Source organism: Podarcis erhardii, assembly GCF_964252035.2.
Source record: "Podarcis erhardii genome assembly, chromosome: Z".
NCBI classification, from domain to species: Eukaryota; Metazoa; Chordata; class Lepidosauria; order Squamata; family Lacertidae; genus Podarcis; species Podarcis erhardii.
This window is the reverse complement of record NC_138504.1, coordinates 13281845-13308898: the sequence shown is the minus strand read 5'-3', so window position 1 is coordinate 13308898 and position 27054 is coordinate 13281845. Positions and strand designations below refer to the sequence as shown.

The 27054-nt window shown below is 41.0% G+C and overlaps 2 long non-coding RNA genes across 2 annotated transcripts in view; both read left to right on the top strand.

Moving 5' to 3' along the window:
• LOC309334101 overlaps positions 1 to 27054 on the top strand; it is a 552008-nt gene that overhangs the window by 62307 nt on the left and 462647 nt on the right. The gene's annotated exons all lie outside the window — the stretch shown is intronic.
• LOC309334109 lies at positions 2238 to 16763 on the top strand. Its single transcript, XR_014152883.1, has 3 exons — positions 2238 to 2334; positions 15631 to 15724; positions 16338 to 16763. It is a non-coding gene; the product is annotated as an uncharacterized lncRNA (long non-coding RNA).

The window sequence follows — 27054 nt, the reverse complement described above, 5'->3', positions numbered from 1 at the left end:
TGGAAGCCAATTTTTTTGTCCAGATTATATGCCTCCATTATTTGATAATAATGGAGCCAATCCCACACTCTATTTTTTAGTTTTTCAAAACTCTGTAGTTTTAATCTATCTCCCTCTTGTTCCAGAATTTCCCAATATTTCGGCCATTTGGTGATGCCCCATGTTTTTCTGGCAATCTGAGACTACCAAAAAAAACAAAACCCAAACCAAACTTCTTCCTTAGATGAAGTACAGTGTGAACCAATGGTGAAATAACCCATATCTCTAAAATGCGATGTCAAAAGAGTCCATTTGAATTGTACTTAGATGATGGTTTCATCTTTCTAGTAGATGTAAATTCCAGTTACAAAGCTCTAGCCAGTCAAACTAGGGATGGAAGGATCTGGCAATTTAAGTGCCCCCTTTTTTCTAATTTTCCCAGTTTTAAATGCAGTTCTCCACATTTTGCATCAATATGCTTCTTTCTTCTTTCTTTTTAGATAAAGTCTCTGTGTAAAATTACCAGCATTTTACTATGAGTTTCTCCTAACAGGCACATGTTTATATGCAGTTTTAACTAATGTTTATATATTCTGGCAAGAGATATTCCCTAATATGCATTTTGTGTGTAATTCCCAGCAATATATACTTTTTAAGGCACACTTTCTCCTAACATATGCATTTTTTTTTTGTAAACATTGGCTGTGGATTACATAGGAATTTTTTAAAAAAAGTGAAAATTTTGAAGCGGAGCTCAATTTTTATATGCAATCCGCCAACCAATGTTTACCTTTTTAAAAAAATATCTTAGAGGGAAGTGTGCAAATCTGATAGCTTTGGATTTTAATGAGACCTGAACCTAATTTCTCTCCCATCCTTAGTTCAGGCCAATTTCCTCCCCACCCCTGCCCTGAGCAAACCATATATTTGATTTGTTTTTTTTCGGGTCTGAAAAAAGATGCAGCAGGGGAACATCAAAGCTAAAATGCTGAGGAAACTATCAATGTTCTGTCAGTTGAAACAATTTAAAGAGAAGACTTAATGGGAGACAAAATAAAAGGAGACAGCCATTTACAGTTAAGAATGAGGAAAAATGTTTTCAATATAGAGAATACAGACTTGAGTAAACATAGGATCATAAAATTATAAAGTTAAGTGTTCCAATTTTTGTGTAATCTGTAGGAAGATGTTGACTGCTGTTTTTATTATTGACATAAACAATAAAAGAACACCATGTTGAAACAGAGTCCCATGCAGAACTCTCATTTTTTGTGTCAATTTTTCCATGAAGGCCATAAACCACACCTTATGGTGCCAGTATGTTACAATAAAGGTAAAGGTAAAGGGACCCCTGATCATTAGGTCCAGTCATGGACGTCTCTGGGGTAGCGGCTCTCATATCGCTTTATTGGCTGAGGGAGCCGGTGTACAGCTTCCGGGTCTTTTGGCCAGCATGATTAAGCCGCTTCTGGTGAACCAGAGCAGCGCATGGAAACACCGTTTACCTTCCCACTGGAGTGGTACCTATTTATCTACTTGTACTTTGACATGCTTTCGAACTGCTAGGTTGGCAGGAGCAGGGACCGAGCAACAGGAGCTCACCCCGTTGTGGGGATTCGAACCTCCGACCTTCTGATCACCAAGCCCTAGGCTCTGTGGTTTAACCCACAGCACCACCTGTGTCCCTCCGAGTATGTTACAGTTGTTGTTGTTTAGTCGTTTAGTCGTGTCCGACTCTTCGTGACCCCATGGACCAGAGCACGCCAGGCACTCCTGTCTTCCACTGCCTCCCGCAGTTTGGTCAGATTTATGTTTGTAGCTTCAAGAACACTGTCCAACCATCCTCTGTCGTCCCCTTCTCCTTGTGCCCTCCATCTTTCCCAACATCAGGGTCTTTTCCAGGGAGTTTTACAGTAGCACCACACAAATCTTTACAGCGTTTTTAGAAACACATAAAAATGAACATAGCTAAAGGCAACTGAACTCTTCTGGCCTCATTGCAGCCGCAGTCACATTTAGCTCAGTGGTAGAGCATCTACTTTGCATGCAGGAAGTCTGTAGTTCAGTCTCTGGTGTCTTCAGGTAGGTCTGCATCTTTGGAGAAGGGCCATAGCTCTGTGCCTGAAACACTGGAGATTTGCTACCAGCCAGTGTAGACAGCAGACTGATGAACCTGTGCTCTGATCCTGTATATGGTTGCTTCCTGTGCTAATATTAAAAGTGGATCCACATTCACCCTGTCATATGTTTATAGGTTCCCAATTCAGATGTTTCAGGAAAAAGGCTGAGGTGAGAGGAGGTCAAAGCAGATCGGAGATTGATGAGCTGAGGAAATCTTACCCAAAACAGAACAAGGTAGGGTATTATAGGTCAGGGGGGATTCTTGCATCCTTTCAAATCCTGTTGGATGCACAACTGCAGCAAATCTCTAACAGTTTGTGATGGATGCCGATGTGCAGAAATAATATCATGTCCTCACATGTACACAGAAACCCATTTTGCTGGTGCACAATGAGTAAGGTGCTGAGCAGCCGCTGAAACTATGCCTAAATCTCCCAACTTACCTCAAGATGTCCCAGTTAACAGAAGACTTCCCTCTCAGCACTTTACAGGATCAGGTCCTAACACTGCAGCTTGCCACCTGTCTAACTTGATAGAGGTTCAAGATGGCATCTTCTTGCCTCATCAACTCTCCATCTGCTCTGTGCTCTTCTCTGAAAACATCTCTTTTTCTGCATTCATTTATCTTTCCTTCAAAATATTAATTATGTCTTCTGCTTCCTGTTCCCCAAGTGGCTTGAGCCTCAAAGGAACTCTCATAAAAATAAGTTTCCTTTGGGGTAGATGGCACAAGAAGCTTCTGATGTCTTTAAAAAAAAACCCAACCAATTACAGGTAAAAGTACAGGCCACACATTTATTATGGCACACAAATATGTTGCAGGTTTTCTGCACGTACAAAGGCAAAAAGTATTAAGGACAGCAGTGAAGGTTAATCGCACAGTTACACTAAAACACTGTTTATATTAGGAATGGACAGATGAGCCTTGTGTTTGCCCCTTGTGACCAAATGTGTGTGTGTGTGCAGGGGAAATCAGCTGAATTAATAACAGACTTTCACACAATGCCTTGTTGTCAGGACCAACCAAACTATTTAGGCACCACCTTATACCAGCTGCCAGTCCTCCTGAGATAAAGAGATAGGATGGGATGGAGAACTATATCCTTCCTGCCAATCCAGTCAACAGCCAAAGAACTAAAAAAGCAAATTCCTACTCGGACCACGAGTGACTGGCTGCTCTTAGACAATAGGGTAGTGAGTGCTGAGGCAACTCATGCATGGCCATTGAGGAGCATAGCATAGGGTTGCCATATATCCGAAATTTCCTAGACATAGCCCAGATTCGACTGTTGGAAACAGTGTCTGGGTAGCAATTGCTGAAATGTCCGGATGCATGGCACCCATGTCAAAAGTATAATTATTATTTTTTGCAAAAAAGTGTAATTTCCCCCCCTTAAAAATAGCTCAGCAACTTTGGAGGTGGGGGGAAGTCAACAACTTTGCCCCCCCCCACAAGAAAGCTTCATTAAATAGCTCAACAACTTTTGTGGTCGCATTTTCACTTTTTGAAATATGGCTATCCTAGCATAGCAGCATTGGGGGAGAGCAGGGTGGGAACAGTTGCTGTGGTTCAGGGTAGGGAGAGGCATGGTATGGAATGTGGGGCAGGCTAGGTAAGTGGAGAAGTTACACAGACAGGTAACTTGGGGGATCTTAGTTGTCCTATCAGCTGGCCCTTGGGTCTGTGGCTGCTGTTGCTGAATGCCAGATCAGCTCAGAGTAAGACGCCCCTCATTCATTATCTGATTGTGTCAGATGCAGAGTGCTACAGATCTGGTCTGTATCACAGAGACTTGGGTGAGTGACCAGGGTGGATCTGGTCCCTTCCAGCTGTGCCCACTGTGGTACTCAGTGCAGCATTAGGGCAGATTTGAGGGTTGGAGATGGGGAGTTGCTGTAGTCTATAGAGATTCCATCTTTCTCTCCAGCCTCTCTGTCCAGTCAGGAGTATCAAGAGTGTGTGTTCCTGGCACTGGGAAATGGGGACAGATTGGGGATTCCGCTGGTTTACCACCAACCTTGCTGCCCAGCCATCTCCCATCCTGAACTGACAGCAGTAGCACCGGCTTGCCCCCACAACTGGGGACATGCCCCCTGGCATGCACACTCTATGTCATCAACTGGGCAGGAAGAAAGTGATCTTAAAAGCGTGTTCTCCCTCATGGAGAGCACGTGTTGCGGTGGGGACTACCAGGCCACCCCTCTGTTGCCAGGCAGGATTACTATGGAATCCTGGGACAACGAATGGATGGCTGGGTTGCTGGGGCAAATTCTATGTTGCAATTTGGTGGGAGGGATCAGAGGTTTTAAATCTCATGCTCGCAGTTTGGGCGGTCTCTTTCGCTGCATGCAACGGATCACCCACCCACCCACCCTAAATTTAGGTTGCTCTGACTTTGCTATCCCTGTCATGGGGTCGTCTGCCATTGGGGAAGGGGTCTGGTAGGAATTTTGTCCATCTGGCTGATTGGCTGGGGCCATTTGGTTTTGCCTACTGCGTAGCAAATTGTCACAACTTGTAAGGTTGCGGTTAGGCATTGGTTATCAATTGGTTGATGGAGGGGTTAGGATTGGCTGGGCCCGCCCCTCCAAGGTTGCTGCAGAAAGGGAAATTCCATTAAAGAAATCCAGGGGGCTTGCCATCTTTTCGTCCGAATCCCTGGAATGGGCCTAGGGCCGGCAAGTCCTGGGGAGCATGTGGGGAGAGGTGAGGGTCTGTGCCTCAGCTCCATTTCTCCCCAAGATTGTTTTCCCTTACTGACTTTTGGTGGTGCCCGGAAATCAGTTCTGTCCCCAGGTGGGGGGGACAGATATTCTTAACCAATGCCTAAACAACCACTCACATTTTATGTATTTCAATAAATTTGTGGCCAAAATTATGCCAAAAACCTTAAACAAAAAATATGTGTGTGTTGTGAGTTATTGAGGGGTGGCTTGGGGACCTCGACACGCAAGTGGGGGATATTGACATAAGTTCTTTGTCACATCACTTCCTGATAAGATTTACACTTATAACATCTTTTGTCCTCTGCAGAGGCGGGGGACCTATGAGGATGGTCCACCCTCAGAGGCTGATGGATCTAATGGATTTCCAGACAGTTCTCAGAGATTTTCTGGCTGCACCGGCAAAGCAAGAGTTCCAGAGGCTACCGTCCTCTCCTACTTCCATCTGCTGCCTGACTGGCTGTCCTTTTGGCAGCCTTGGGTAGCTCCTAATGGGTTGACCCACGCCCAAGTCCACTCAAATTGTCCAATTTGGTTTGGGTTTCATCTGAATCTGAAAAATATCCCTGATTTGGGTGGGGGGTCAGGGCAGAGAATGGAGCCCACCACACATACAAAGGAGATTCTATGAGGTGCTCTCCTTTTTCTGGGGTGTGGGGAATGAAAAAAAGATTTTTTTTTCATTCAGAAAAAAAAAATGTTATCTGAGGAACTTTAGCTCAGCTCAGATATTGTGTCATGATTCAGCTGCACTTTCTGACCCCACGAAGGGCAGTGTGTGAACTGACAGGAACCACAATGCGACTCCACAGACTGAGTCAAAGCTGCTCAGATATCCCCAATGCTCTGTGTCATAAACAGAAGAATGAGTCACCAGCTTACAACAAAAGCAGAATATGCTTGGGCAGTTATCACGGCCCATAAACTTTCAATGTGTCGTTCTGTTCATTATGTCCCTGTGAATAATTATGGAAGCATTTAACGAGCACTCGGTAAATAGCATTACTGGACCAGCTAGATTGCAAATAACAACAGCTGTTTTCTTGGTAGGGTACAGGAGAAATAAAGCTTGTTTGGTTTAGGGGGTCTATCCAAAGATAGTGATGAATATCCCCTCTGCCAAGATAATTCGCTATCGCTGGATATTTCGTCTCCAAGGCTTTGAGTGAGTCATACCACCCCCTGTAGAGCCTGCTGGTCATTGAGGGGGCACTTAAAGGCAAAAATCTTGAATCTCTTTAGTCACCAGACTGTTGGCGTCATTCCCATAGGTCCCATTTTTCTCCTCAGTCTCACTACAAGCAGGATGGCACCAACGCGTTTAAAGCAGCAGTAGAGAACACCCCAAAGTCTATTAAATCTTACAATAACAAGTCCCCAGATGAATGCAATTAAAGCACTAAGATTTACCGACAGTACATGTGGAGACCTTCAAAGGCAGTCTACTGCTACTCCAGGCAGCAAGGGGAAAGAAACAGAGAACTGAGAAGTAAATGTGTGTCCTAAACCAATGACTGAAACATCGAAGAAATTATTGTGCCTAACCCAAAGTTCACCTGAGCCAGAAATCCCTATAGGTGAAGCAAATATGGCTATGAGGGCTGAGCCAGACTTTCTTTGGTGTTGCATTTCTAGACACAGTTCTGAGTGTTAAAGCTCTTTGTCCAAATGTGGGTGTTTTTCATTTTTATTTTTTTGGTCCCAGAATTTCCCCTGAAAAAACCTGTTTTACCACAAGCAGCCACCAGATTTTCCACAGATTGTGTGGTGCAAAAGGGAGTTTGAATGAGCCCTCATTCAAAGACAGGAAGCCAGAAGGACTGCATTCTCTCCTAGAAACCTTCCAGGGATTCTTTCCTTTCTACAGTAATCATTATACTAGCTACACAGAGGCCAAAGGTTCATCTACATATCTTCATTTAGGGAACCCACTTAAGGACACATTCCAGCCAGGCAAAAACACTAAGCACAGATAACAAGGGCTGCTGAGTAATGTGGCCTAAGAAGATGACATGGCCAAAGTGCATTCCAAAGGTTGCATTTGGTCCTCAGGACTGAGGTTCCCCAGCCCTGATTAGATATAGATGTAAGCCATATTCACAAGCCTAAAAGGTCAAATATTGATAGCAATAAATAGAATTGTAGAGTTGGAAGAGATCATGAGGGTCATCTACTCCAACCCCCTGCAATGCAAGAAACTTTTGCCCAAAATGGGGGTCAAACCCATGACCCTCAGGTTAAGAGTCTCATGCTCTTCCAATGGAGCTATGCCAACTTCCCATCAGTCCCAGCCAGCATGGGAATAGTCAGAAATGATGGGAGCTGTAGCCTGAAACATCTGAAGTCCCATGCCTGGGCTACCTCTTGAGATAGGCCAACCATCAATTCCAATGCAGCTGCTGGACTTTAGTAATTGCCTCTCTATCTCTCTGCAGCTCCCCCTGACATAAACAATGTGGGAGTCCCCCCATCTCCACCTTCAACAAACCAATCCTCTGCCTATATAATGTCTACATTTCTTTAGGAACTCAGACAATGATCTTCCCAGCCCCTGTTTCTTTAGAAATGGAGATGGAAGAATGTGATTTTATAGATGCAAATATTTTACCAGCTACTGATATTTTTCTCAGTGTAGATGTATTGATCAATAATCTATGTCTGTCACTTCCTCCTGAGAATGTGCATCAACTTTCCATGAGATCATACTCTTTCTTAGCCATTAGCTTGAGACATAGAGATTACTTGCATGTGATAGGAAACAATCTATTACGCACATATTAAACATCTTGGATTCAAGCCTCAGACTGATTCACTGGCTAGTCTTGGGTAATTCAGGGTTTCTTAGCCTCCATTTCCCTGTTTGTAAAATAGAAAATGACCTATCTTAAAAGATTTGTGGGAGGATGAAAAGGGGTGGGTTTTTTAAAGAAAGTTGCACATTGAAGATACTATATATAGCATTAATTATAATTACCTAATACATAATTCATATATCCTCCTTACCATTCAGTCCAAAATACTCTTTTGATTAGGATTTGAGAGATAATTTGGCTTTTTGTTTTAAAATGTTCAAATGGCTGGACTTGTCAAAGCTTTGGGATGCTTCCCCACTACTGACAAGCATGCATTCTTTGATGTTCATTTGACACTCCCTATATCCTCCCCCAACTTGCCTTGTTTATGAAGCCTTCATCTTTTGCTTTTTTACTTTGTAATTTGAATCATCTGAACATCAATCAGCCAGCTAGCCTCTCACCTCTGCATTTTCAATTTGCCCTTCTTCACAACCCAGGTGAAACAGATTGTCTAGTCCCTAACGTTATCTAGGTATGATTCATATCACAGTATTTTTGAAACTAGATAGACAATCTGGAATCCACTGGCCAGGCAAAGTCCTAGATCATTCCCAAAATGCATTTTATTTAAAATGTTTTAACTCTGATTTTTAGCTGAAATGGCTCCCAAAGTGGCTTACAAAAATCTGTAGCCAGAGACTTACCTGTCCCGAGGCTTACAGTGCAAGAAACATGCCATACAAAGGAAGCAGGGGTGGGGGCTGCTGCTAGGTGACAGTTTTGTGGGAAACCAAAGACAAATGGTCTTTTACTAGAGGCCATAGAAGTGCTTCTTATCTTTCCTCTGTTCAGCAGCCTCATGGAATGAAATCTGCTCTGCCATTAAGTTAGAAAGAGCGCATGCCTTTCATGTTGAACTCTGATTCACAGAGATGTTAACTGAACAGGATGTTGATTATCCAGTTTTTGAATTAGGAAACTTATGGAACCTACTCAGGTTTTTGTGACATAAGTCTGAACCTCTCAATTAAGGCACAACTTAAGGCATGGGAAGAGAATATGGTTGGTTGTTACTGTGCCTAGTAACAGGCAGGCACAATTAAGCTTCACGATTGTCCAGACTTGTTATATAAATACCTGCAGCCTGGCTTTGTATGCCTACTTGGTCAGTGGATCAGAATTGTCTGCTGGATATAACCTACAAAGTCACAGTATAAAAACAAAAAATGACTTGTATCATTTATTTGTTTGTTTGTTTATACTCCAAAGGGAGGAATAGAAAATAATAATAATAATAATAACAATAATAATAATAATAATAATAATTGTTGTTGTTGTTGTTGTTGTTCTGAGTCAGATCATTGGCCCATTTTGCTCTGTACTGCCTACAACAGGAGTAGTCAACATGGTACCCTTCAGATCTTCCCGGATTCTGATTCCCTTAAGCCTCAACAACCATCATGGCCAGTGATGAGACATGATGGGAACAGGAGTACCACAATGACTGAAGGCCATTATGTTGGCTATTCCTGCTCTACACTGTCTAGCAGGGTTTCATAAAAGGGTCTTTTCCAGCCTTATGTAGATTTATAGGACTTTTTGTCTACAAATCATGACATATGGCCCTTGAAGTGGATTCCTAAATAATCCTCAATCTAGGTGCCGCTAGTTTGGATTCCTTTGTGTGCACACATGTAGAGGAGGACATTGCTTATGATAGCTACAGGAAAATATTCAAGATGCCAGAAAATTGCATTTTATTAATGATTCGAGTCCTCTTTGCCTAACAACCCCCCCGTTCAGAATTTCTATTTCAAACCTTGTTTAGCTGAGCCTTTAAAAGGAAGCAGATTATTTTGGCATTTCTATGTGACCGTATTTCCTTCTGTTTCCCTTAGGAAAACAGGGTAAAACATAATGAATTGCTTTGTTCATATTAAGCAAGACTCATTTAACACATATGTGTTGTGATCCCTCCATAGATCTCAACCAGCTTCTCAGCGCATACATTTTTTAAAGCATCTGTTTAAGTTTTAAAAAAGAGTTTGTCCAGAAAAAAAAGCCTTTGACAATGGAAATCATGTTTTTCATTGTAGCCTCAGAAGTTGTTTTCAGAAAAATAACTTTTCACTGTTCTTGAGCCAAAAGGAGGCCCTTTAATACGAAGCACATACAGCAGTTTGATGTCGTACGTTTTCGACAACTTAGTTACATCCCATAAATGTCTAGACAAACGTAATTAAATGCAATGAAATACTTTTACACCCACTAAACAGGATTAATCTTGCCTTTTTCAATTGGACTTGGATCAAGTTCTCTACAGGGCTAAAATACATTGCCTGGTTTGTTGTTGAGCTATTGTTTCTTTTGCTGCCTTTTTTTTTCCTTTTTTGAAACCTGCAATGTATATATATATGAGCCTGCATTCTGAATAGTTGCTTTGAAAGATAAAATGTGCCTATTCTTTTTTTCTTCAAAAACCATTGTAGCTGCAAAGGGAAAAAAACCCAAAAGAAACCCACATTCCATTCTATACAGTTAAGAACATTCAAAGAAAATGGCTTCTCTGAATTCTGGGAACTGTAGTTTTTTTTAAAAAAAAGGATGCCGGGAATTGTAGTTTTGTAAGGGGTAAATGACATTTACCAGCATTTCTTTCTGGAAAGCAATATGCTTTAAATATGCTATAAATGTATGACATAGATGTAAATTAACATGCAAGTAAAGTTCTGTGTGAAGGTGGGTAGCAATAGATTTATAATATTAATAATAATATTAGAATAATTAATAATATTATTAATAATAAAAAGCTTCTTTGGCACCTAGTGGCTGGACTCAATCAGTGATAGCAAATTGTTTATTTGCTTAAAGAAACACACACACACACACACACACACACACACACACACAGCGTCTTTTGTCAATGATTTATAGGTGGTTAACAAGGTTAGAACAAGACAAATTGTTTTAAAATGTCTGACTTTTTATTGTGCTTTTATTTGATGGTTGATGTGTGTATAGGATAATGCACACAAACAGCAGAGAAAAGCACAATTAAAAGCTAGAGCATTTAAAATGCCCACAGCAAAATCTTATGCACATATACACATAAGTAAATCCAGTTGAGTTCAAAGTTATTATTTACTCCCAAATAAGTGGCTAAAGGATTTTAAGACAGTAAGAATGATTTGAAACAACCAGGCTTTTTCCAAAGGCTTTTTGGCTGGCTCCAAGGTTGTTGCACAGTAAATATACTTATGAACACACTAGATGGGGTGTTGCTGACCACTCATTATTACCTGATCCTTCCAGTCTTGGATGTTTGCTATGTGACAACATCAAGAAGGGCAAATGAAGCCCTCACTCTGAAATGGCCTTTATCCCCAGCCGGGGAGCTGGAACCCACCAGACAAAGAAATAAAGGAGAAGAAGCTCATAATAATAATAATAATAATGGCTAACAGTAATTAAATAATAATAATCTATTATTTATACCCCGCCCATCTGGCTGAGCCTCCCCAGCCACTCTGGGTGGCTCCCAATCGAGTGTTAAAAACAATACAGCATTAAATATTAAAAACTTCCCTAAACAGGGCTGCCTTCAGATGGTTTCTAAAAGTCAGATAGTTGTTTATTTCCTTGACATCTGATGGGAGGGTGTTTGTTCCACAGGGCAGGTGCCACTACCAAGAAGGCCCTCTGCCTGGTTCCCTGTGACCTCACTTCTCGCAGTGAGGGAACTGCCAGAAGGCCCTCGGCGCTGGATCTCAGTGTCTGGGCTGAATGATGGGGGTGGAGACGCTCCTTCAGGTATACAGGACCAAGGCCATTTAGGGCTTTAAAGGTCAGCACCAACACTTTGAATTGTGCTCGGAAACGTACTGGGAGCCAGTGCAGATCTCTCAGGACCAGTGTTATAATTCACAATTCACACATAATTTTTGTTTAAGGTTTTTGGCATAATTTTGGCCACAATGTTATTAAAATACATAAATGAGAGTGGTTGCTTAGGCATTGGTTATGACTATCTATCCCCACGCCCAGGGACAGAACTGACTTCCAGATTCCAGTGAAAGCATGCCTGTTCCCTTTCAGTTTCACTCCTAAAATATCACTCAAAGGCAAAGGTGTTTTTCCCTTTTCTTTTCTTTGTTTTTTGCTGATCCTGAACATGATAGTGGAAACAACCTGCCAATTTTTAATTTAGCCCCATCAAAATGCTTTAATATGAACTCAATATGTTCACATGAAGATGCAACTGTTCCATTTATTGCAGACTCTCCAACTGTCCCTATTTTACAGGGACGTCCCTGATTTAGAGAAGCCGTCCCAGTTTCTGATTTGATCCCAGAAAGTCCAACTTTTCCTTAGGACATTGGAGAAATGTTGGAGGGGATGGTAGGATGTCCCTATTTTCATTGGAGAACAACAACAACAACAACAACAACAACAACAATATTTATTACGGCCATAGGCCCATACAGGTAAAAACAACACATAAATAACAGCTTGTGCACGTGGGAAAAAAACAGCCACTAAAACACCACTATAACAATAAAATACTATAAAATAGAATGGCATACTACGCCTTAGTTAGCTTGTAGTGCTCCTTGGCGTCGCTTTTGGGTAAGGACAGCGACCAGGAACCTAGCCACATTCAGGGTCGTATGAGTATCCTTATCCTGCAAGATTTGAGCAAGGTGGAATTTTGGTGGGGTACCCTCTAGTTTCTGTATGATTGATCCCAACAAATTTGCCCGTGGCACATTGAACAGGGGGCAAGTGAACATGATGTGCTGGAGCGACTCTGGCGTCTCCTTATCACATTCGCACGTGGCGGGGGCTTTAGTCCCTTTGACTCTGGCATCTCCTTATCACATTCGCACGTGGCGGGGGCTTTAGTCCCTTTGAGAATCTATGTCTCAAGACGTTGGAGGGAAAAACGTTGAACCTCGCTTTGGTGAAGGCCAGTCTATGGGCAACAGTCGAAAGGGAGGAGAGGTATGATGGAACGCAGTAAGTTAAAGTGATACCAATGTTCTGGGGCGAACAAACACCTCCCCCCAGCATATAATTTCGCTGTAGATCGATGTCATCCAGTCTTTGGCGGATCAGTCTTTGAGCAGTAATTTGGTCTAGTTTTAGGGAATCTGAAGGAGAGATTCCATAACTCAGGAGTTTGGCATGAATTCTACTAGTCCAAAGGCTAGAGAATTCATCTCGCCATAAGCATTGGACAAGGTAGTGGTTTGGTAATCTATGCCACAATGATAACCAATAATTGAAGACTTGCTTCCACAGGCAAGTTTCTAAGGATGCGATCTTCAGTTCTAGTCGCATGGCTGCGTTGCTTACGCACAGGGGAGCATTAGGAGCCGACGCAGGAATTGATTTTGCAGTGTCTCAAGAGGAGCAAGATCTGTCATCACGGCCCAAAGCGGGGCAGCATAAGCAAGCACGGCAACCACTTTTGCCTTGAACACCTTTAGGGCCGAGGGAACATGCAAAGCTCCATCTGAAAAAAAGAATCGGAGGAGCGCATATGACAGAGTTTTGGCCTTGTTAAGTAGGTGTTGAATTTGAGCTTTCCACCCCAAATTGTGTTGAAAAATAACTCCTAGGTATTGAAATTTTAGGACTTGCTCTATTTTTGCTCCACCAAGCTTCCATTCGTATAATCTCCGGCTTCTGGAGAAAATCAGAATCTTGGATTTAGCATGGTTGATGGTTAATTGGTTGAGTTGACAATACGTGGCAAAGATCTTCAAAGCTCTGGTTAGTCCAACACGTGTATAAGATAGAATTACCGCATCGTCCGCATATAAAAGGAGTGGGCAGCGGTAATCCGCAAGTCTAGGCGCGTGTGTACTTGGAGATGAGTTAACTAGGGGTGCTCGCATGTCGCTGATGAATAGGTTGAATAGACAGGGAGCCAATATACATCCTTGGCGCACTCCCTTGTTTATTGGTATTGAATTTGTGAGGTCGCCCGCAGGAGTAAGTCTCACTCTAGCAAGGGTACCTTCGTGGAGCTGACTTATAAGCCATAGGAGTCTTCTATCAATGCCCTGTTTCGCAAGTTTCTCCCATAGAATATTTCTAGGAACGCTGTCAAAGGCTGCCTTTAGGTCTAAGAAGGCAGCACAGAGGTAGCCCCGGGGAGGAGAGGAGTACTTTCGTGCCAGATGGTAAAGAACTATCGCATGATCGGTTGTAGAGCGTTTAATTCTGAACCCTGCTTGTTCGTGGCCAATCTGCTTTGTCTCATCTACCCATCGCAATAGTTTAGTCAGCAAAAAGCTGGCATAAATTTTCCCCATGATCGAAAGGAGGCTGATGTTACGGTAGTTTTCCGGCTCCATTGGAGAACCTTTTTTATGAATTGGTACTATAATGGCCTCCTTCCATATTTTGGGGATGAGGCCAGAAGCGTTGATTGCATCATTGGAGAAATGTTGGAGGGTATGGAATTATTTGACTCCCAAATCACCTGAAGGCAATCAAGTATAGGGAAGTTTTAAAAATGTTTAATGTTTTGTTATGTTGTTATATATGTTGGAAGATGCCCAGAGTGGCTGTGGCAATTCAGTAAGATGTGTGAGGTATAAATAGTAAAATCATCATCATGGAATGAGACATCCCTATTTTCATGGGTGAAATGTTGGAGGGTATGTTATTGAGCATCTGATTTGCATGCAGAAGGTCTAAAGTCCAATTCCTAGTGTATCCAGGCAGGGCTACAAATATACCCTGGTTCAATCCCCAGCCCTTTACAGTAGGACTGGCAGGGAACCTTGGCTGAACTCCTGGAGAGCTACTGTCAATTACTGTAAGTAGTACACAAATGGCTAACGACCTGACTCAGAAGAAGGCAGCTTCCTATGTTTAGAATGAAAATGTACAAAACATGCACCCCAGCTGCTCAGTTTTCTTAGTCATCCTCCATTGTCATGTAAGTGATCTGCAAATGATCTTAATGCTCATCTAGATTAAATGTGATCATTGGCTCAACTCCTTGTATCCAATAGTTGTGTGTGTGTGTGTGTGTGTGTGTGTGTTGTGGAAGCAGAATAAACTGCTGTAGCTGTAAGGCAAAGCTCCCAAGAGTCATCACACCAAAGACAGATTTCCATCAATGTTGTCCTGACAGTTATCCCAGATTTACAGGAAGTAGGAAATGTTTCAAAACAAGTGATCAGTGTCAAGGCTCTTTAAACGATCTGCCACCAAAACGAACATTTCTCAGTCAGCAGAAAGGGACAAATGTTAGACATGGTGAGGCAGCATATATCAAGTGGTGACAGAAGTGCTGTGGACTTCATAAGGAATGTGTAGCTGGCAACATAGACCAAAATGGGCACAGACAGGAGATGCATAGTGTATGTATTATGTGCTTATTTTTTCATGTCCTAGCCCCATATTTTTTAACCTACTTCATCTAGATGGTTGAGTAGGTAACACACCTAAAAGGAACTGTCAAATTCAGTGGAGCTCTATTATTGTGCTAGGTGCAGTTCTCAAAGAGATGGTTCTCTTCCCCGAGAGAAGTGTCATTTTGCCATACATTTTGTATTTTGAATTGTTGTTAAGATACCTAATATGAAATACAGAGAGCTGCCTTAAATTCAGTCAGACCAATGGGGTATCCATCAATTGGGAGTCACTCAGGTGTAGGGAACCCTACAGCCAGGGGTCCAGGATAGGCAACAGTGCAGGTGGTCCTTGCTGGGATGCTAAACTTCCAAAAGCTTTCCAAGGGTACTAGGTTTTGATGCCAGGAGCTTTGACCAGAGAGTACCAGGTTCAAACCTCACTGCATTTGTCTTTAGCCTTTGTACTATGATTTGTGAACATATGTGGGTGGGAAGCAAGGTAAATTCAGCAATTTAAAGAAGTAATAATAATCTTTTTTCTTTCTTTTTTTGTAAGAATAGCCACTTTAGCAAGATGACAATGACAACAACAATAATGTCAACAACAACAACAACCAGCATGTTTTCCCCTTCTGCAGCTTTAAGGAGGAATCTCTGGTCTGAGGCCATCAGAGGAAGGGGAAGAAAACTATAGCAAGTTTCCCAATGCACAGAACTTCCTACAAATACCAGGTTTATTTATTTATTTAGTAAAGAAAATTAGAATAATGGATGATTCCTGATGCATTAACAATGCTTTGGAAACAAGATCAAGTAATTCCAAAATATTAGAAATCCAGATGAGAGTTCTTGAAACGTCCCTAACAAGAGATAGTCAAGCTACAATCCCCACCCTACTTACCTGGGAGAAAGCCACACTAAATTCAACAGGATTTACTTCTAAGTAGATATGGTTCGACTTCTGCTGTGAGTCATTGTTTATTTCAATGGCCCATTTAGAGTGAAATACAACTGCTGTGTAATCTTATACACTGAAAAGAAATCAGACCCTCTAACCTTCTGTTTTGTATTTTATACTCTCTTTTCTACAGCACTGGAACATATTTTTCAATCAATTGCTGATTGTAATTCTTCTGAAAAATTCCGATGTAATTCCCCACCCCACTCCAAAAGTCAATATTAACAGATGTTGTTTGCTTAAGTCTGAAAGTCTTCCAGAAATATGCTTCTGTCAAATGTATCCATCTATGGTTTCATAAAGTTTCAGATTCATAGAATCAATATCAGCAGCTGTTCTCTACTCTCTCTCTCTCTCTCTCTCTTATTTAATTTTTTCTCTCTCAAGGCATTACAGAAGTGCTTCCTCCTGCATAATTTTGAAAGAAAATTGAAATCACCCAGTGTATGACAGCTATCACTGTTTCCAGAGTGCACACGCCTGTCAACTTCTTGAGATATACATTGTCTTCATCTAATATCATTGGAGACCAATAATTAAGCAGAAAAGAGAGTTTTAATTAGTTCATGATGAATGCTTGTCTAAATCGATGTAGCGTAGGCCATATGTGCGAGACACATCTATATTAGTGCTGGATTAGCATTCCAGGATCTGCAATGACAACGCCAAGTAATAGCTGTATATTGCTGAGCTGCTGAAAGGAAAGGTAAGGTATGAACACATTCCATAGCTTGGTATTCATTTTTTTTTTTAATGGCACAAATTAGAATTACGTCTGAAAAGCTTGAGAAAATAAAAGTGGGCTGTGTCTGCTACTGAAAGGACAATATAGTAGATGCCACACTCAGAGGCGTAGCATGGGGGAGGGGGGCGTGGCCCCAGGCACACACTTTTGAGGGGGCACAATCAGGCGCCCCCCAAAACAGGCACATAGCCCTGGCAGCTGAGGAACGGCAGCGGGCAGCTTGGACTAGTGGGCAGGTGCATGGAGGCAGCAGGTGAAGAGCCTGTGTAAGACCCCTGGGTGTGCGCCACTAGCCCAGCTGCCCAGTCCACTGGTGGGGGGGGTGTAACACCTGCCACATTACAGGTACCAGCAACCCATGCTATGATGCTGCCACACCCACTGCTGGGGGGAAAAAACCAACCCCATCTTTTTATTGGACTTTTAAAAAGAGTATAAGCATATGTTAATAACAGAACAAAAACAGCAGAAGAGAGAGGATCAGAGACTGCAGGAAGAAACTTATTATTCAGGTCCAATCAAGGACATTTTTGTTGTTGTCCATATTTCAGACAAGATCATCTATCAATGACGGACAATAGAGCCAAAAAAGGGCGAAAAGGCCCTCTTTCTTTCAGATGTCTGGCTCACCTCGTATGGTGAGAACATGCACAGGATGCTCTCATTTAAGATATTAGTGTCATCAACCTGGCGTCTCTGAGTGGGAGTGTGCCTGAGAGTGCATTCTGTGTGAAAGGTCTTTATAAATATCCCCTCAAAATTATGTTCCTTCTCAGAGTGAGGGCAGATCTCTCTCTCTCTCTCTCTCTCTCTCTCTCTCTCACACACACACACACACACACACACACAAAACACACACAGAGAGAGATTCAAAGTGGTCCCTTTCTCTGGGATGGGATTTGGTAGCCAAATGAGACTAATTCTCCAATGAGAAGGAATGGACTAGCCTAGTATTTAAGGCTTCTCCACTCCCTCCTTGTGCCTTTTGCAATGCCAGCCCTCCCACTATAGTTCTTTTGCTTAGCAACTATTTCAGGGACTGAGAAGGAATTTTGGGGGAGCCACCGAACGGCACTTGGTGGCTTCACTTTTAAATGTGACCTGAATCAGGTTTCTTCCCCACTCCTAGCTATGATTAGGCTTTAGTGGGTCTGATCCAAGTATGCACTCATTCCATCTGGAGAAGGAAAAGAGTTTCGTTTGACAGCAAAAGCTATAGCATCACACTTAAAATCTGGGAACTAGTTTAGTAACAGAAATGTACACATTAATAGTGGCATTAATAGCTGAATAGTCAACAGTCCAGATGTCTATCAAAGTTTTGTTTGTTTTTTTCAAGTTTAAAATGTGTCTCTAGAGTGCCCTGTTCTTATTTTCTGAATACAGACATGCACACAGGGAAGCTTTCAGTCACAGGACTCTAAAATCATTGTTTCAGGTGTATGTGGTGGAGGATAGTCTAATAATAATAATAATAATAATAATAATAATAATAATAATAATAATAATTTGTATACCACTCTTCATTAGGGCAAATTGTGCCCTGTCCCACCAACCTCTATCTTGGTCCCACCAAATACCCTGCCTTCTTTCTTAAAACCAGCCCAGGCAGTGGTCCAGGCAGTGGTCCTGCAAATGAGACTTGTAATCTCAGAGTCGTGGGTTTGAGCCCCACGTTGGGCAAAAGATTCCTGCGTTGCAAGGGTTGGACCGGATGACCCTTGTGTTCCCTTCAACTCTGTAATTGGTTCTATAATTCTTCTTAGTCTCAGGCCTGCCCCTTGTAGAAGAGGCTTCCCCTTGATGTTGGCTCAAGCTTTGACTACTCTTGGTTTCCCTGCTTTACATTGCATGAGTCCCAATGAGCACCAGCCACCCCTGGGTATATTGCATTCAACCTATTCCATTATTACATGTGTGTGGGTAAGAAGCAGTGCAAAAGAATTGAGCTCAGAGGAAGGCTTTAAATGCCTCCAGGATGGAAAAGCTGCTAAAACTACTACAGGCAGCCATTGAAGAGCGCATTGTTAACACAGGGGAATGCTTTAAAATGCCAGGTTGATGAATGGTAATTAGGAAGTGCATATAGGTTAACAGATGAAATTTGGAGCCTTTATAGTACACTAAATGATTAGATCTGTTAGCAGAACAGATTTCTGTTCCACAGTGTGCTCCCCACCCTGTATATCTTAATCTGCCTGTAAGCATATGTGTAAAATAAGCCTCGTTCTTCAGCACTGCAATCTGATAAACAGCAGTGATTTTCATTTTGGTATTAGCGGGAAATGTAGGAATTACTTGGGACCATTGCAGTACGATAAGGCACACAGATGGTCCAACTGTGATATGAGGGTATGTCTCATTCAAGCATGCTTTGCTTAAATTGGTATCATTTCAACAGGAAGAGCAAATGAGAAAATGGCCTGGAAGGGTGAAAAGAAGAGTAAAATGTGAGCTCCAATCAGGCTGTAATTTGGCAGAAGGCTCAGGTAGTAGTACATATCTGAATTTTGCACCACTTGGTACTGTATCACACAAGAGTATCAATCACATGATTTCACTACCCCTGATGACTGGCTGTGCAATGCGATTCTACAGGAAATGTTATGTTTGCCTTGATATGATAATATTTGCCTCTGGGGTTTGATCTTGTATAGGAGGGGGCAGCTGCCCATTCACACAATTTATTTAAAAATGTATGACCTGCTTTTTTATAACATAAATTCAAAGTAGCTTACAGATAGCTCCTGAAATACATAACACAAAGTCAGAGTCAAAGTCAAATGACTGAAATGAGTTTCATGTAGGAAAATGTCTTACAGTGAGTCAGACCATTGGTCCACCTGACTCAGTGCTATAGACACTGCCTGCCAACCACTCTGCAGGGCCTCAGACTGGGGACATTCCCTCTTCTACCTGGAGAATTAGCCTCAGATGTTTGGCATGAGAAGCAGATTCTCTAACATTGAACTGTGGCCCTTTTCAAAAGAGCAGGATAAAGTAAATAGGAACATTCAGACAGCACCACAAATGCATTCAAAGAACATGCAAGGGAGGTTACAAGGCATCACTGGCTAGCCCCATGTGCTAGCACTCTCAGCAGCCAATGTGCCCATTCAGTGGCCATGCTACAATTCCTTTGGAGCACATCACATGGAGCAATAGGTGTAGAACTTCTCCATCCAAGGGTGATACTAAATGGTCCCTTCTACACTCAAATCTGTAGACAGGGGGAAGTTGTCCGAACCCTACTAGCAAGCAGCATAAAAAGAGGGAGATAAAACTTTAACCCATGGTAAAAAGCTGAACAAAATAAAATGTTCTTGGCGTATCACCACAAGAGGGAGGGAGAGAGAATGAGATAGGGAGATAGAGATAGAGATGATAGAGATAGAGATAGAGATAGAGATAGAGATAGAGATAGAGATAGAGATAGAGATAGAGATAGAGATAGAGATAGAGATAGAGATGAGAAAGAGAGATGATAGATGATGATAGATAGATAGATAGATAGATAGATAGATAGATAGATGATAGATATAGATAGATAGATAGATAGATAGATAGATAGATAGATAGATAGATAGATGATAGATAGATAGAGATGCACATGTCTAGGGAGGGAGTTACAAAACCTGGGTGTTCCAAAAGAAACATCCCATCTCACATCCTATCTCACATCCCAACCATGCTTCCGAAACTGGTCAGGTTCATAGCAGGATGGGCCCAATCCAATCTGGTCTGACCCCTGCATTATGGCACAGTCATTAACTCCAATTCCCAACCAGCATGGCTGGTTCAAGGCACCAAACAACATTTTGGTCACTTTACACCAGGGGTTGTCAACCTGGTCCCTACCTGGTCCCTAGTGGGTGTTTCAGGATTCTAGGTGGGCGGTAGGGGGTTCTACAGCACAAGCTAAATCCTCCTTCCACTGAGCACTGGTGGGCAGTAAGGAAATTTTACCATCAAGTAAGATGCATTAGTGTGGGGTAGGTATAAAAAGATTGACTACCTCTGCTTTACACTTTGGAAGTCACCTCTCTCTGGTATCTGCCCTCCAAGATTTAGGACAGGTATGGTTCTCTAGATGTTGTTGACCACTGCCCAGGCTGTCTGAGGATGATTAGCACTGCAGTTCAACATCTGAAGGGCCACATCTTGGATTTAGCATCCAGATTTAAAGCTCAACCCAGAAGTGGTGAATGCATTGTTAATCTGTGAGTCAAAATGCTTCTTTCTCACTTGAATCAATATCCTCTCCAATCTTAGCTCAAGTGTGGATGGGGCTTGTAAAAAAAAAATGAGGAAAACTTTTTATTTAGCATTTGGTCTCTGCCAAGTGGATAGAAGATAGAAAATCACTGAGCTTGCCAGAATTTATCATACTGTGCCTCTAAAAGTGAAAACAGGTTTTTCCATAAAGAAAAGCAAATGTTGTGTTTTGTCACAGATAATATTTTGAAAGTTGGTTGCAAGTATCTTTGCGGCTCAGAAAAATGCTTTTTGCAAACTGATTGCACACTTCAAAAAAAAAAATACCAAAGCCTTCCGAGACCTCCTTAAAACTAATTAACCAGCTTTTGCAAAACACAGAGCCTTCTTTCAAGTCGAACTCACAATCCTGCCACCTTGGGGAATAATTTTCTTGTTTTCCTAACATTTTCCCAATCTAATTATTGTACCTCTAAATAGGAGATTTGTTAATACACAACTTGATTAATTAGATATGTTATTTCTCTATCAGGTGAAAAATCACCAAAGGATTTTGATAGTAAGCTTATAAAAATCAGCAAGGGCTATGGAAGGCAAAAAGCAATTAATTCCCAATTAAAAACCCATTTGACATATTTGAGAGATTAATACACAAATTGGATTTGTAACTAACAAAAATAATTAGATTTTCCCTTTTGCGAAAAAGAAAAAGAAAAAAAGAAAAAGAAAGACGAATCAATAGTTCCATTTGATAGGTTCTTCTTGAGTGAAAACATGGTATGAAAAATGACACACACACCAAGAAAATGACAATAAGCTGCCAATCCCTCTGGGGAACTGTTGTTGCTCCGTGATCAACTATGCAGTGATTTTCATGCAGAAGGTCCCAGGTGCAGCACGCCAAATCTCCAGGGCGGTCTGGGAATGTTCCTATTTTGAAATATTAGAGAGCCACAGCTAGTCAATGTAGCCAATACTTAGCTAGCTGGACCAATGGTCTGACTCAGTATAAGGATGTGTTACTATTTTATCTCATGTGCATAAAAATATCCCTATACAATTGGGGTCTGTTTGAGCTAGAAAAATGGGGCTGACCAAAAGTCCACCCATGGATAAAGAAACAACAGTAAAGACAATAAAGAGTTGACATAAATTTCACTGCTTGTTATTTGATAAGGGAAAATATAATGAAAATGTGTTATCATTGGGACCTCACACCAGTAAAATTGGCAAAGATCCATAAAAAAAAATATTCAAACCTTTGTTGGAGATGTAAAGCGGAGGTGGGAACAATGCACTATATGTGGTGGGGGTGTAAGGTGATCAAACAATTTTGGACCAAGATACATGAAGAGTTGAAAAGAATATTTAAGAGCATAATTCTCAAAATGCCAGAAGCATATCTATAAGGCTTAATAACCAACAATATCCCCAAAGGTAAAAATAATATATTCCTCTGTGTGACAGCAGCGGCTAGATTACTAGTGGCAAAAAAAAATTGAAAACAGGAAAAATACAAGAATTATCAGAATGGAGAATTAAGTTCTGTGAATTTATGGAGATGGAAAAATTAACAGCATCAATTAGAGGCTGCCCCAAGCAAAAAATTAAGAGAGAGTGGGAGTGTGTAGAGATATATATGAAAAAATATAGTTAAGGAAATTAAGTTTAACATAAACGTAAAAGGAAAGACTCGCAAGGATACAAGATGATATTATAAAGGATATGACTATTAAGCATAAATAACTACCAACACAACAAGAAACAATAATACAAATGCCAATAAGATCTCACATGGGTGAGGTGAAGTTGGGTGGGAGGGGAGGGAAGTAGAGGGTGGTATTTGAAAAATTATTGAGAATGTAATATAAAAGTAAAATGATTGTGTTTGTGCCTACCATAGATAGATATAGGTAGATAGATTAGATAGATAGATAGATAGATAGATAGATAGATAGATAGATAGATAGATGATAGATAGATGATAGATAGATAGATAGATAGATAGATAGATAGATAGATAGATAGATAGATGATAGATAGATATAGATATATGATAGATAGATGATAGATAGATAGATAGATAGATAGATAGAAGGTAGATAGATAGATAGATAGATAGATAGATAGATAGATAGATAGATAGATGATAGATAGATTAGATAGATAGATAGATAGATAGATAGATGGATAGATAGATAGATAGATGATATAATGTATTAGTCGCCCAATAACAGCAGATCTCTGGGTAATGGATGAAATACTGCAACAGATAAAGAATCAATAGATGTAATAAGCAGTAAATAAATGTAACCACACCAGTAAATAAATAAGCAAAAGTACAGTGACCTTAGAAACACATGAAAAGGTACATGTATGCAGAGGAATTAATATATGATCTGCACAACTATTGGGTGGATCAGAACATACTTATCTAAGAGAGTTCACACTTCCCTGGGCGTTGTGATGCAGATTTTGGCATATTAGCAAAGTAAAATTTAAACATGCATTAAAATCTGCATTGTTGAGACTCCCCCCTTTTAAACAACACCCCCCAACTTTTTTTTTTTAAAAAAAAAGCAGATTAAAGCAGAAATGGAATAGATTTTGTTTGATTTTTTTGAAGAATTCCTCCAACATTTTCTGTCTGCAGGACTTTCTACATCTGCCTTTGATTTTTACTAAAAGCAAAACATGTTGACAATATGTAAACCTCTTCTTTATCCTAAGAAAATATCAAGATTGGTTTTGTTTCCTCTGAAATTCTCATAATCCCCTCCCGCTTTCTTAAGTAGGAACATACAAATTTACCTTGAATTTTGCTTTAGGTAGCAAATTCAGTAGCAACTCTTGTTATAAAACTGTATTTAAGTCAAAGCCCAAAAGCCTACAGCATTCTGGAGAAAAATAATCCATATTAACACATCAATCTTATGTTTAATAATGACAGACCACTTGCTGGGACATTTTACATCACTGACTACTTTGAAGAACACTCCCTTAGTACTGGGTTTCAGGGTAGGGGGATGAGCAAAGCAAGCTTCACACAATTGCATGCTGTACTTTAAAGCCTCATATAACTTTCATCGCATTCAGAGGGCTGTCTGGAGAACCATATGGATGTGAACTCTCACAATCTGTCACATATCTGATCTGAAAGTTCTTGTATTTCTTCTGTTGGAAACCTTACAAGCAAGGGACCACTGTGACAGTTGACGGCAACTGGCTCTGTTGCTTGCTCAGGCACAACTAATGTAATCAAATAGGTATTTCAACTTCACTTTCTAAACTGCATTCAGCAAGCACTGACAGAAATGATCTCTTTTGGCATATCTGGCCCTACCCTTAGGCAGAGTGAGGTAGGTGCCTCAGGTGGAAAGATGGGGGGGCAGTGGCAAGATGTTGCAGGACAGTATTTTCTGTGTTACACAGCCTGCCCAAAGCTCCATAAATTATCTTGCTGTCCTCAAGTGTGATGAAGGATCCTGTCCCCTCACTAATGCTGAAGTAAAAGTAAAGTGCCACTCTGATTGTCTTCTGCTTATGGAATAAGTGAGGTGCAATTTTGCCTCAGCAACAAAATATATTTGGATAGCCCTACTTCAGGAGGAGGTGAGGTTGTTGTTGATTCCCCCAAAATTTGCCATAAATTCAAGGACAGAGCACATTATTTGCATGCATACAGTCCCAAGACTGATCATGGGCACCCCCTGTTTGCAAGTGCTCAGTTTGTTCGCTCTGGAAAAGGCCTTGCCTAAGACCTTGAAAAACCACTGAGTGAGAGCACAGAATAAAGGGCTACATAGATCAAGAGTGTGATTCAGTGAAGGCTGTTCATATGCCCATCACTGGCTGTTTTTAAGAGCAGGTTGGATAAACATGCAATTTGATTGGTTTGGTTTTGTGGGGCAGGCAAGGTACGTGGGTTATTCTTTATGTGTGCAGTGTTCACATGTAAGGCTATGCATGAGTGTATAGGTTTGTAACTGCTACGCCCTTACTGAGAGATGGCAAAAAATAAAAAAAAATGGTGATGGAATCTGACCATGACTGGAGAGTATTGTTCAGAAATTGATCATTGCTGGTATCAGAAATTTAAAAAGCTGTGTTATATGCTAAGGGTGTCTTCCAGATGTTCTTCAGTTCTCTTCAGTCCCAGCCAGCATGTCCAATGGTTAGGGATGGTGGGAAGTGAAGCCTTGACTAAAGGTACAGAGGCCCCCCATCTGTGTAATACAGAGTCTTTTGTCCATCTAACCCATTTTGTCTTGTCTGGCTGATGGTGCTTCTCTAGGCCTTGAGATCCTTTCACCAAAGATGGACCAAGAATTTTGTATGTGTAAAGCATGTGCTTTTATCACTGATCTGTGCTCTCTCTGTATACAGATGAAGAAAGGGTGGAATTCAGCTATGTTTTAGGGCCCATCCACAATTCTGCTTGTGTTGTGGCTAGAAAGCACATATGTGAGTGGTTTTTCGCTTGAGCACACCTTCTAGGCATCGGTGTGCTCCCTCACAAGGGAAAACCCAGTCTTTAGTGATAGATTGGAACAAATGACAATGTGGGGTAAACCTGAATTGCCATTTGAACCAATTGAGTGCTGAAGAATGGCTGTCCCTGGTGGAAAGCAAAGGGAAAACAGGAAGTGCGTATAAGTGCTTACTCAGAGTCAACCAATTTAAATTAATGAACATTACTAAGATCTACTAATTTTTGTGGCTCTACTCTAAAACATAGTTGAATACCTCCCAAAGGATGCTATGCAATTGTGCAGTTTAGCAGACTCTGGCCACTTTCAACTCTGGTGCAACTCAATATTGAATTTGGATCTATCCATTATTAGATCTGCACCTCCATCTGATATTTCCCATAAGTAAATGGCTCCTTATAGGAAGAAAAAATAACTTCCACGCCTGGACATTCCCATACAAACCAGTCCTTCATCCAACTTCTGTTTATGATATAATATCCCAGTGGGGTTGAGAAAGAAATAGGGATTGGGGGAGGTGGAATTAGAATCTCCTGCTGGTGAGTATCTTCATTTTGTCCCCCTTCATCAATGCCAGACAAGAGCTGCTGATTTACTGCAATGGCTCATGGGAGGTGAACATATATTGGCATTCCACTGGCACACAACTCAGATTAGCCAGAATAGTCTTGCTAACAAGCAAAAATATTAATGTATTTGACTCCCCACCCACTAATAATACTACGATTACCTCACAGCAGAAGTAACGAAGGTCACATCCTATTAAACTGCACTGTTGAGAGAAAAAGAAACGATTAACTCTGTAAATATCAAGTCCATTCAATTACATTTTGTGTGATGGCACAGAAAACAGAATGTATGCAAATTGGATAAAATAAATAAGATGAATTGTGGAATTCTTTTTTCTCCTTCAAATGAATAATAGAGTGTTATAGCACTTATCAATTTTAAAACACATTCCCAACACCTCTAACACTTCTTTGCAACCATAAGAACTATATTGGTTCAAATAATTTCCTTCACAATGGAATGTGTGTGCATGAGAAATTAAAGAGAATTTAAATAAGAAATCCCTATGAATAGAAAGCTTCTGGATAAACTGAGGGAAAGCAGGCATGTACAAAATGGTGGCCATTAGCAATGTAACTTAAAGACTGAGATCTGTGGATTAATGCAATCCTTCCAATACATAAAATATAATAATGTGTAGTTCATGTATGAGAAAACTACCATGGGAGAAGCAGTTCTCAAATTCACTTAAATCTCCCATTCATTTTGTTATTCAGAGGGTTATATTGCTGACCCAGCTGCCAGAATAATAGAATCACAAACCCAGTTAGAATCATAGAATCTTAGAGTTGGAAGGGACCCAAGGGTCATCTAGTCCAACCCCTGCAATACAGGACTCTCAACTAAAGCATCCATGACAGAAGGCCATCCATCATCTGCTTAAAAAACCTCCAAGGAAGGAGAGTCCACACCCTCCTGAGGGAGACTGTTCCACTGTCGAACAGCAATTACGGTCAGAAAGTTTTTCTGTATGTTTAGTCAGAATCTCCTTTCTTATAACCTGAAGCCAATACTTTGAGACCTACCTTCCAGAGCAGGAGAAAACACGCTTGTGCGGTAACAAGGAAACAAGAGAGTGAAGTAA